Raw genomic sequence first — 13,654 nt, forward strand, 5'->3', positions numbered from 1 at the left:
TATCTTGCCATCTGTTGATCAGTGGAATAGTATCAAACTGTTGGCAGGACTGTTTATTGCGTTACCTGCCTGCAAGCTTGAGCATGTGCACGAAAGCAAATAAAACAGGGACCCATTCATAGAAAAACAGCTCCATAGAGCTACTAGAGGTAAAGAAAAACTACACAGGCTCAGATCCATCGAGGCAGACTGAGGGCAGAGAGGTTTTGTTGCACCTGTTTGGGTGGGACAACTGACTTGGAATTGGAAAAAAAATGTATTTATTGCACAATTTTTGTATTCAATTTCCAAGCATAACCGCATCCAATTCAAACCTAATATCAGGAAAGTTTAAAAAAACTTAAATGACAATATTTCGAATTTGGATTGAAACTAATTTCTAATACTTTTAGGTGCTTACTGTTATGTACATAAGACCCTAAATTATATAGTTAGAAGACTATTGTGGGTTTGGGTTTCCAGTGGCTTTAAGTATGTAAGAACAAAGGTCAACACGAATACATGCATGTTGTTGAGACTGTGTCAGATTTTGAGTCAACATATTCTGTTTTTCTACACAGACCACAATGCACTACAAACACATATGTGTGTATCACATAAACCAGTCAATGTACATCAATGCCCTCATCTTAATTAGCTATACTCCAGAATCATGAGACATCTTTTGTGTGAAAAGCAAAAAGTGTGGCGCAAACATCAGAAAGGTCACATATTTATTAGTTAGATTACATTTTTGCCAGGGCAGATTTACTCTGAGTGGCATTGTCTGTTTTACGTCGCCCTCTACTGTTTATCAGCCCTACTTTTTGACAACATTTTCGCTGTGGTGTTTAGCAGTGTCTGTACTATTCTGTGGACAATGTTCCTCCGCGCTCCATACATAACGTTCATATGTCAGGCCATTTTCAACAGATGAATACAAAACAAAGAATACAAGGACACATCCATCTCGTTGCCCTGGGAAACTGTTATGATATTCAAATGAAAGAAAAAAAAAAGAATTACAAAACCACCATTTGCTGTCAAATTCAAAGTTGACGTTGTACTTTTCTTTTCATGTCAGAACTGGATCAGTCAGCACCCCCTTTTTTTTCCACTGCATTTTCTGCATATTCACATCAACACCCAACTGCGACCATGTGGTGATAATTATGACAGGGAATATTTGTATTAGTATTGTTTTTGTTTGTCAAGTTGCACTTGATGCTAATTAATACAAAAGAAAATGCCTTCAAGTTAAATAAATGGTAATTTATTTTATGTAACGCCACATTGACCACTCTCACATTTTTTATTTTTGTCATCACTCAGTGTTATGACTCATGTTACTCATTTATTATTCAAATAACACTTATTATTAGTAATAATAAACATCCTTATTGTCCACTCATGTGGTCCTGAACTATTAATGCTAACTGTTTTTGTGAGCTTGCTTTTGCTCCTAGCCCCTGAATCTCCATGCCAGCATGTGATGTTGCAGGGAATTATTCTTTCCCCTAGACTGATGTAAACCATCTTCAGCACTTCATTGCTCACGTCAAAGCTTTTTCAATTCCTTGAAAGAAACAATCTATTTCTCCTTCTTAAAAATGACGTCTGAGTGTTCATTAAAATTGAAGTTAGTGTCTATAAACATTCCTAAATATTTAAAACTACCTACCATCACTACAGCTTGGCCCTCAGTTGTGATCGGCTGACACATTGGTTGCTCACTCCTGTCGTTAACGAGTTCCTTGGTCTTGTTAGTGTTTGAGAGCGAAGCACTCTCTTGACACCATGTTAACAGATTGTTGATGTGACTAATGTAGGAACTCTCTAGTTCATCATTACCCTTAGACATTAAACCCTCCGCTGCCATGTCATCTGCATGCTTAAAAAGACCTCAGTAGCGGTCATAGAGCTGCATTTCATTTATATTCACAGAAAAAAATGCAGGAGATAAACGCGACCCTGGTGCACCCCAGTATTCAAAAAGATTTCATCAGACAGGGAGCCTTGTACTGAGACTCTTTGGGGGCGGTCAGATGAAAAGTCTTTGATCCACGGTGCAAGGTGTCTGGTCTATAAAAGTCTATAGTCATATAATAAATGTCAGTCCTGATTGTATTAAACGCTGGACTAAAATCATATAACTAAAACAATACAATTCTGGCATAAGCCTCAAGACGCTGGATGTGTTTGGTAGCCATGTGCAGTGATGTTAATGTAGCATCCTCAGTACCTCTCTGTGCTTTACAGGCAAATTGAGGTTGTCTAACTGACCATGGGGGGATGTTAGGTGCCCCAGTATAACCCTTTCCAATAACCTAAGAGTAAATGTTTCCTTACTACCTGTTATCAAGTATCCCCACTAATATACTGACATTTGTGTCTGCCGTTCTATATTTGTTCACCTTTGTTTGATGCCAATATGAGCCTTATTTTGGGATCAAAACAAATCAAATACTCTCCACCAGCAGGCACCAGGTGACTTCAGGAATATTATCTGGAGTCAGAGCAGACCGTCTTGTTCAGTTTGAGTTTAGCAGAGGGAGGAATAAAGGCTAAGGATCACAGCTCATGATGAAAAAAATATATGTAATTTGGCATGAAATGGGATGTTCCCTGAGATTCAAATAAATGTTTGAGATGAAATGACGTGGTATTTCAAACTTGCGTGACACTGGACATTTTAATAGGGGTTGTGGATTTGTGGAAATTTTGATTACTGGTCTCATCTGTCAACACAGGGCTTTATGAGCAGGAGAGTGGCAGGGAGAGTCAGACTCAGGAAGGTAATAAAGAACTCCTGAGTCCCAGTCCTCCACTAGTGGAGTCCATCTAACATCCATTTTGACCCCTTGGGACGTGCTCACAGGGGAGCTGACTCTCTGCCTGATAGATGTCATGCCACAGAGTCAGACTGGGATGACCTGCCCAAATCCTTAGTGAGGAGCTGGACAGCAAAATCAGTATGGCAAAGAGAAATAGAGAGGAAAGGTTTTTGTGATTGCAAAAACCTGTCTTCAAAATTCTGGCAGCAATCCCATCCTGAGGGAGCAGCAATGAAATGAGTACCACTTCAAGATGCATTAGAGAAAGTCATTGACAGCAGCAAAAGTGAAGAAAAGACCTCTTTCAGATTTCAATTCCATAACGAGACAAATGAGTTTCCCAGTGGCCACTGTGACAAAGCTTTCATGGAACATTCATGTGCTGTGAAGTTCTGTGTGTGTGTGAACCCCACCTGCGTCTCAAGCTTCCTCCCACACCCAAGATAATCCAGCTGAGTCGGCCAGCTGCCCTCACAAGCGTAAATGAAGGGCTACAGTCGACAACCCGCTCCTCCAATTTGTGAGAAAAATCTCAGGAAGACAAAAAAAACCAAAACAACACAAAGAGATCCTCTCTTGGTTGGCCATGACTCAGAATTCTACATTTAAAAACTGAATACTGGCTGGTTAGTGTGTGGTTTTGTAATTGTCCCTAAAAGATGTTTTGACTTTTATAAGAGAAAATGTTTAAGGATGACCAATTCTATTTTAGGGTTAAAAATGTTAAAACGGTTATATCCTTGAGTATGTGTGTGTCTGTCTGCAGTATTTCACATTCCACACAGCATTAAAGTCAACCCTTGTTCTATTTTTATTTGTTGTCCTCTATGTGAATGGAGGATGTTTTTGTGTGGGTAGTATTTGAGCAAAACACAGCGGCCACGCTGAAAATTTCCTTTAAGGACACACAGTGGTAATATAATCTTGTGCTTATAGTCTTTCATTATTGTGGTTGTTGAGTAAGGCAATACTGCACATCTCTGAAATGCATTGGCACAATAAAGAGATTAGGCTGCTCTTGTGAAGTTTACTTTTTCATGTGAGTTTGTAAAACTGAAAAAAGTTGAATGGGAAAAAAAAAGAAGAAATGCAATAAAACATGTTAATGATAGACCATCTCATGGTGACTTTGGGACGCAAATATCTTTGTGTCAAAGACTGAAGACTGTTTTCCCGTTTGTCTCTCTGTGTGTCTGCCCTGCTGCACCGGTGATCAGCGTGTCTGATTATCCAATCATCCCTGCAGTATATCAGCCCCGGCTCTCCTTTTAGTCACTGCCAGAATGTTCCGTCAGCTACTTTCAGGCCAGCTCAGTTTTGCTCGTTCTTGTTATTTTGCTCCCTGCGTGTTTCTCAGAAGCTCCTGCTGCAGTGATCACCTGTTGCTACCTGCCTACTCACTCTCCGCCACCATTCCTGCTCTGCCACTCTGTTCGTTTGAGCCACTGGATCTTCAGCCAACCTGTTCCCGTTCTGCCATCATCCACCCCTGATCAATAACTTTGACTTGCTAATTAACTGTTTAAACCTTCTTTCGAGTTCTGTGCTCTGCTTTTCGGTAACAGTGTAACAATATGGATTCCAGGGGTAAAGAAAGAGTCCACTGCCATGCTATTGGCTCTGTGAGGCTGCATGGAGGTGCTTTGTGCTAAATGCTAATGCAAGCATGCAACAGGCTCTCAATGATAGGTTGATGGGAATGTCATTAGTTGTGCCAGGACTGCCAACGATGAGTGCGAGAGAGTTGGCAGCCCTGGTTTCCAAGTATTGAACAATTGAAATCTTGACCTACTGGTTGTGTTTAAAATCAAGGGATCACCAAAGTCATTACAATTCATCCTGAGAGGGACATGAATGTCTGTACCAAATTACATAGCTATCAATCAATCAGAGACATTGCACTTAAAACCAAAAGTGTAAACCACATGGTGGTGCTAGAGGAAAAGTCAGGGGATCATCAAAGACATTAGGATTTATCCTCTGGTCACCAAAATGTCATGGCAATACATCGGATAGTTATCGAGACACTGCTAGTGTGGCAAATACAGTAAAAGTTTGGGGTGGCAGAGGAGAGAAGTAAAGATCAAATGTGTGCAGATGCAGCCATTCCTATAAATAGACCTGAACACCATAAAAGTGATGTGAATGTGGAGAAGCAGTGAAAGGCAAAAATCTAGACACCACCTGCCCATGAGTCCAGGTGACAGTGAGAGATTGTTGAGAGGACATCTTAGCCAGCTGTGGAGGAATGCAACAGACAGACTGACGGAAAGATATCAGTGTCTTGCCAACAAACATGAAGAAAGTAGTGGTTGGTAGTTTGTGGAAGAGCAGAAAATCTTGTGAAAACAGATAAGTAAAAAAACAACAACCAAGCCATATGTATGCAAACCCATTTAAATATACCAGGGCCAATGTAATAAACCACGTAAAGCCTCACTGGCTTCAGGGTCTCATTTAGCCTCAGCTAGCTATATAAAAGCAGTAAGTTTAATAAGTTTCAGCATATTTGCTAAGATAAGCTTTGGTATGGTGGTGCAGAGTAGAGACCAACACAACTTACATTTCACAATTTCAGCAGCTATAGTAACAAACTTCCTTGGCCTGAACCCTGAACTTGAAGTCTGAAGCCAGTGATTTCACATCAAACTCTCTCTCTCTTGCACACAGGAGAGACTGCTTACATTTAGTGCAATAAACTGGTCCGTCTGATGCTCGATTAGCCTATCCATCATAATCAACTGATTTTTACACTGCCAGTAAACACTAAGCCGTAACAGACAAGCATTAGTTAGCAAAGCACACACAAGCACGCGGACAATTCCTTAAAGCTTTCATTGAGGCCACAGCATGCCCTAAACAATGCAAACCAGATAAACCAGCCAGCCTAACAAACAAAAATGACTTGATGCGAGAGGAACAACATTGTTTTTAATCTTCACCACCTTCATATCCTCAAAAAACAAAATCTAACCTGACTTTTAAAGGTTCATACTTTTAATGTTTACATGATCATAAATAATAACAACAGCAAGGCACTAGCAAGAATGAGTGACCCAGTTAGTGGTGCGTGGATGTTTACATTTCACCAGAAAGAGTTTGAGTCTGTGTGTGTGTGTGTATAGTGTGTGTTTGACTGTGTTGAAAGTACTTGTACCAAACAAAGCCTGCAGGCATTTAAATGCTTTGTCCGCTTTATCAAAACCTCGAAGATTCTGGTTGTTTGTGGAGAGGCTAATAAAAATCCACAGCCTTTTGGAAAGGACTACTTCCTGTTGCTCTTCACTTTAGCGGTTCTTCAAACACTTATGCCTAAATTGTTCCTGAATCTGTTTGTGAGGTTGATTGCAAAATAGCTCTTTTGTGTTTTTTTTCTAGAAATATTCTACTGCCAAGATGTGCAAAATACCAAATACAAAATGATCAGTGTTTTTATTACTGCAATATTAATAACGAACATAATACATTACAGTAACATTTTAGGCCTGATGACCCAGTATGCACACAAACATGGTTCCAAACATGATTTAATTAATTACAAAATGATGAAAATTGCTCAAAACTGTAATAAACAAGATTTTCTTTAAACGGCTGCTGGCACTTCAATGATATAGGGACGCTCAGTCCTTGAAAGTATGACATGTTATCAAGTAAGTACAGAAAGTTTGAGGCAACAAATTCCTTCAGTACATTTTATTGTGCCAACATGTCCTTGGATCCATCTGGAATGTTATGTCATTTTAACAAAATAGGATGATTTCTTCCATATAAAGGCAAAGACATTGTCAACGGCACAGATACGTGTTCCTTTAAACACCAGAGACGTCTGCTATATTATCCATTATTATAATGATGTTATGTTGTTATTAGTGTTAATGAAACAAATGCTGTGAAATTGCATTAGGAGCATAATAGCAATAATTAAGAGAGGGAGATATTCAAGCTCGTCAGTGGTCAAAATCTTTCATCATCATAATGTTTTAATTTTGATTTAGATTGAAATGTCCAGCTCTTATCACTGGAGAGCTTTGTGAGTACAACCACAGGCTGTTCTGAGATTTGACATCAAATCCAATCAGCAAACAGAAGAAAAGAGCACCCCTCTAATACGTTTGGCTCTGTGCCACTAAACCTGCCATGAGACGGAGGAGGTCCACCCATCATTCAGCATCTGGCTGTCTTATTATAGTGGAATGTGAGGAAACATAATCAATACAGACCACATCCATTGCATATTTGACTGACATATACCATGCCTGGTAAAATATACGCAGACTAAATATTCATCTTTGATTGATTGATTGTTTGATCAATCTCATCTTTTTATGTGGACACTGATAACGTTATGACTGCAGATGATGCAATACAAAAGATATAATAAGTGACCATGTAAAACCTGCTTGTAATGTAATGTTTTGTGTAATTAGTTTTTACATGTTGTGATTATTTATCATTTCAGTGGCACTTTGTTTTTATTGAAACATGTCATTAAAGTGCATTTTAAGTTCTTAATAAATAGATTTTGGACAAGCATTTCAACTGCGTGCTGAAGAAAAAACATATGTAATAAACATATATAATAAATGTGTACCCAAGTGCTCACACAGCCACAGCATAACGATTGAATGTCAAACCAATGACCAAAAGGGTGCAAGCTGACACACATCTTATTACACCATCCCTCTGTTGATACACACAGCACTCACACAAAATGCAAATACTAGATAACACAACAATGTGAACAAACTTGAAACACGTCTGAAAAGGCTCAGCTCGTGTGACCTGCATGGCAATTATAGCACATGAGAGAAAGCATTTAAATGCAAAGCATGAACACTCAACTATGCAGGTGGTTATTGACATGTGAGCAATATAGACAGATCAGGTTAACATATTATTCCCATGGATGTTATATATTGAATATTACACAACAGTCAAACAGAAAACAGTGAAGCCTGAGCACTGCGACGTCCAACAACATTTACGGGCGCATTCACGTTTAAATGCCAGTTCAAGCGTTGTTACAAGCTTTTTTATTGACAGTAAATAATGAAATACATTCATCAGCTTGTTCTGCTAAAGAGAGACTGAAGGATGAGAAGACAGACGGATGAGGCCGCACGATGTGTTACCAGGAGATGAGGGATGAATAAGGTTTAACCACTACAAACCAAAATGCACCACCCAACCTGCAGGTTTTGGACACCTACTGTAGAGGTTGGATGAGTGGTGTAATATCTGTCTCCGACAGATTAAATGTATACAATAGTAAAATACATTCTGTAGGAAACATAATGACTCCTGGATTACGTTATCAATATAATGTCAACATAATGAGGAAACGTTGTTAATGAAATGATCTGGAAACTTGCAAAATGCTAACGCTGAACGTCTTGCAATACAACATCTGCATTTTTATGGTTATGTTTAGTCACTCACAGCACTTGATTGGGGGGAAGATCATGGTCTTGATAAAATAATGAAAAAGTTTACCTGTTAACTTTTTTTTAACCAAAACCACGATCTTTCTTTAAACCTTAACCAAAGTGCTTCTGTCTGCCTAAACCTACTACGACTCCTACAACTTCCATGCAGTTTAAAAACCATAACCACATACTACAGTAACAGTTTCTGCTCATGTATCATAGTATACAAATAAGTAGTATATACACATCATTTCTATGAGACACGCTACCCCACTGCAAATCCAGGTGCCACAGCAGCTGAAACTGTCTCCAGTCCTTCCACACATTTGTTGTTTGCCAGATGAAAAAGAAAATTTTGAATATTTTAAGCATTTTCTATTGTTTAGTCATTTCATTGTAGGCAGAGGTCTCTATGGAAACGAGTATAGACAAGTGTAGACGTAGTCTTAGAAACCCTCATGAAAACGCCGTAGGATTCTCAGCTACGTTGCTAAGTGAGGCAATTTTACGTAATCTGGAAGATCTCTATCCCCTCAGCCTTCCTATTATACTTACATTACCATGACTGTATTGTGTTTGGGAGCTGTGTTAAACCAGCTTTCCCTATCTCCTCCTACAAAGGCAGCATGACAAAGATGCCTACTACACCTCAATCTGGCGTTTCATTACTTGAGCACCGCCCACCAACACACCTGTTTCTTCTTCCACACTAAGCACCCTCTAATCCACCAGTCTCACACTAAACACAACATTTCACACAACACACAGATCCAGTGAGCTCTGGTTTCAATTTTGGCAATAAGAATAAGATATTTAATCTAGAATCTAATAAAACATATGTTTCTCATATTTTGTTGTGTTTTTGGACTATCAAACAAAACAGGAATTTCCGGCTTTTCAGCGGACTGCTGTCACATCGCATCTGTGTTAAACATTTTCCCAGAATATTTTAGCTACAGTAAGTGGATTTTTTTTAAAACTCTTATAGTGAATAGCATTTGGGCTTTTATTGGATTTGCATTTGGCCCCAGAGGAGTTTTAGTGAAATGGTTCAGGTAACTGCATGACATGACTGTGAAAACAGGTGATTTTCTCAGGTGTGCTCTTCCATCTCTGGGTAATTTTTAATGGATCTGTGGTCGGTCTGGTGCAGATGACCTGAATTTAATAGAAAGAATATTAAGGAAAAAGGGGGACATGTTTCTTCAGACTCTCAGTGGAATTCAAACAGATGAACTTTATGTGTTTTTGTAGACAACATCCAGCCGTCCAAAACAGGACCAGTTGAACCAACTGCTCTCTGACGCATGTCAACAAAAACAGAAAGCTTCACCAAGTTTTATTCACCAGGTTTATTTTATGGCTACTGCATTGAATTGTATTAGACTTTACGGGTGTACATAATAAACTGATAACTAAATATATATCCTAAGTGCTTGTCAGTGTTGTGCAGATCAAGGGCAGTAGATTGAAATTCCTCCCACAAGGTATCCATAACTTAGATATTGTATACTGCAATTATGTTTAGTCTGCACCCACTCGTCACCCCTTTCAGGAACATTTTGCCTCCTGTGTTGATGTGAAACAATCTTAGGTGGCAGCCTGAGATGCCATATTGAGTCAATCTGCAAACATTTCCCTCATCTGGTTATTTAATTCATTTTATTAGGGTATGAAAAGGGTAAATGTAGTGTAATCTAATGTTTTGTGTTTGTTTGGGAATAAATTCTACAGTGTCATAATTTCAGTGTCATTTTGACATCAAATCCAATCAGTCATTTTGACATCAAATGTCAGTGACATTTTTCACAGCAGCGTTTTTGTATGTCATAGAAGGAAAAGCAAGTGTAATTGATAACATTAAAAATGGCTGCATTCCATTGAGGTGAGCTGGTTTCAGTCCTGGCTTTGTGCATGCTGGCTCACTGTCATGGCTTACTGGGACACTTAATGTAACAAAGCCCTTAACAAAATGAATTTCACCTGTGGTTTTCCTGCTATGACAAGTCAAAATGTCTGCCGTGTAAAAGGTCATGGAAGTTAATCATGTTCCTTGTTTATAAGGAACAATACCACTTATTGGATATTAAAGGGAAACTTTGCTGATTTTCAACCAGCTTTGTATTATTACAATGTGGGTAGCATATACAAAAGAACAATTTCGTTAACTTCCCTCCATGTTGCCTTCACTCAGAGCTCCCTGCCTGGTTTTGTGCTTCTGCCTCTGTGGACAGTCAGATCGAGAGAGGGGCTGCTCCTCACCGCTCCAAAATCAACTGGCTAGAACAACCACTGAAAGACCTTAGCAGACAACGGGCCCAGTGCATTCTGGTGTAGGCAGAAATATTTGCATGTTTCTCCTGCATAGACAGCCCAGTGTTATGAAAAGACCATCTTTCCTTTGAACAACTCAGGTGGGTAAAACCCCTGAACATAAAATGCTTGATGCTATATTATCCTCACTCAAATGTTCCACGTGTCCCGACTCCCCACAGAACATCACCATGGGAGGCAGAGTGACACATTAAGACCACAAATCTCCTGCCAGTGTGGACAGCAGGAGACACTGTGGTGCATTATCTCTGACCTTCACCAGTGCAGTATTCAATCGCAGGCTTTTAGTGGGTTACTACACATCACTTCATCAAAATAGATGTTCAAAATATCAATAGTATTTTATTTGAGCCAGAGAAGTGACAGCCACAAATTATGAAAAATGTGAACCCTCTTTCAAACACAAATACAAAAACCAACAGCATGTTTTATTTGCTATAACTGTGGGGGATATTACTTGATACCCTCTGAACATTAAGCTATGATGGATACTGTTTAAATATTCCAAGAGGATAATTGTCTTTGCCTGTAATTGTGCACAATCAAATACTTTTATTGCTCTCATTATAATTGTTTCAAATATATTTTATATAGCTTTTAAATATAGCTCGTGGAAACAACTTTCTTTGCTTTGTATATTAGGTCAGATTGCTTCGCATGGGAGGTTCTGACATAAATAAGATTAGAAAGCAGATAGCAAGACATACATGTCTCATCTTATCTCTTACATTATCCATGAATGTAGCATTAGTATGAAATGGTGATTGGAACTTTTTGCAAAGTTTATATCAGTGTTTTCACCAAACTTTTGAATTGATTTTTTTTTATCTCCTCTCATCCATGGATCAGTTTTAGTGCAATATTGAACTGAAAGGGAGATAATGGGAGATAGATTGGGAAAACTAATTTAAGTATGTCTTTAATTGTGTCGCATGCATGCAAAATCAGTTAGACTTAAGATAAGGAGAGTGAAAAATTTGCAAAAGCTTAGATTATGCATTTTGTTCACATCTATTGGTAACCTGTATAGTACAGTATTGATTCTTTTATTTTTAAAAGCGCTTTGTGGGTGCAGTTTCCAGCGCTGTAGCAACAAACTAGCCTTTCATCCAAATAACTTAGCTCTTGGATTTTCATTCGAGTAATATACTATCATGAGTCATGATCCATTTTCAAATAAGGAAATGAAAATGAACCATTAATTAGTGAATTATTAATTTGGTCCATAATTATATGCACAGTACAGAGAGATGGGCAATAAGATATCGATTTGATTAAATCATGTCAGCTGCACTGTACGTATGTAGTGTGGGGGGAGAGTGTGGAGACCAGGAAGATCTCATAATTACATGGTACACAGTCATAATTATGGGAAGTAAGTTTACTTTGATTAGTTTGCACACCTACAGTGAAGTCATGAGGAAGTCAAAGATGCACTCATCTTTGGAAGATTTTTTAGAAGTCTAGAAATTATATTTAAAATTAAAGACATTGTTTGTTTCTGATGTCTATAGTAGATGTCAAGTTCTACACCTTTTGTTTTCTCAATGTTCGAAGTAATTTAGATTTTTCAGGTTTGAGGTGGCCGATAATGAAGAACAGGGCTGTCAGATATCACTGAGCAGTCAGCATCTTTGGCACAATCAGAAATGTAAATGTAATCATAATGGTTAAATTACAACTAAAGAAGCTTTACAATAACCTGCCATTCATACTTCATCACTTTTCAGATTCAGATGCCCTTTGTTGGAATTAGTAAGACTTAGTAAGACTTAGTAAAAATTGGCTTATATGGCTGTAATTTGGCTGCAAGTTGATGTTAGGACCTGAGTTTTCAGGAGTGGTCATAAGAACATTGGATTTACCATGTAGTTGGTTTGCTTTTACTTTGAGTTTATTGTTTGTACAGGGTTTAGCTGAGTCATAGCATTACTCACTTCCTGTTAGTCCTTTGGTTGTTATTTCATCAGCTCTCTTCTTTTCTCCACTGTCTTTAACATTTTAAAGGCTGATTCTTTCTTACCCCTCAAACTCTAATGACACCTTCAACATGCACTATTCATTTTAATCAACAGAACTGCATATTTGGAACAAACACGTCTGAGTAAATTAGTCAATTTTGTTCCTTTATAGAATGTCTTTCCCTCTATCCCTCCAGATAAAATAAAGGTAAAATAAATAAACTAAAGTGTGTCAGACAGGTGTGAATCGCTCAAGGATGAAAACTAGTTTTTTGGCCTCTTTATTCAAAATGCATTGCCATTTGAATAACCCAAGAAAACCCAAGAGACCCAAAAAATAAAAAACCCATGGCAATATGAAATGCAATTGATTGAGCTTTCATTTGAATTGCCAATTGCAAAATGCATTTTCAAATTGCATTACCAAATTGCACATTGAATTACCAACTGCAATATACATTGCAATTTGAATAAAGAAAAATAGAAAACAGGCATCAGTAATAGTATTTAATACTTAAAAAAGGGCAAAAAGGGTTATTAAGCTACTTGTTCTGCCTCCTTCTCTCTGTTTCAAACGTCACAAACAAACAGACTGCAACATTCACGACAAGCAACCTAGAAAAGCAGAGAGAGTGAGGTCGAGACCGCATAGCCAGTTTTTCCAGAGAGAGAGAGAGAGATAGAGAGAGAGAGGAGGCTATTTATTTAGGCCTCCCAAAGCGCCTATCAGGCCTGCCACCGTTGGCACAGTGATTGAAAAGATATCAAGCCATTATGCAGTCAATTCATTTAATGATACTTTATGGAACAAAAGTGACAGTGCAGCCTTTAAAGAAAATAACAAGATAAAACAGCAACGTGTGAGCACCCACCCTGATTGTAAAGTGTAGCCTGTTTGAATAACAACCGATTTCAAAGCGCGTTGAGTGAACGTATGTGCCTCATCTGCCGTTCGGGCACAATAAATCCTGGTTGTTAAGCAAACATTTTCTTTTCATGACATCCGGGTGCTTACACGGCTGCACCAGTTATTTATTATTTGTTTGGTACCTTACAATAATAGCGTGTTATGTTTTATATTATTATGAGGTTATTTAGCATCCATCATCATTAGACATCT

Source organism: Enoplosus armatus, chromosome 12 (genome assembly GCF_043641665.1).
Source record: "Enoplosus armatus isolate fEnoArm2 chromosome 12, fEnoArm2.hap1, whole genome shotgun sequence".
Classification (NCBI taxonomy): domain Eukaryota; kingdom Metazoa; phylum Chordata; class Actinopteri; order Centrarchiformes; family Enoplosidae; genus Enoplosus; species Enoplosus armatus.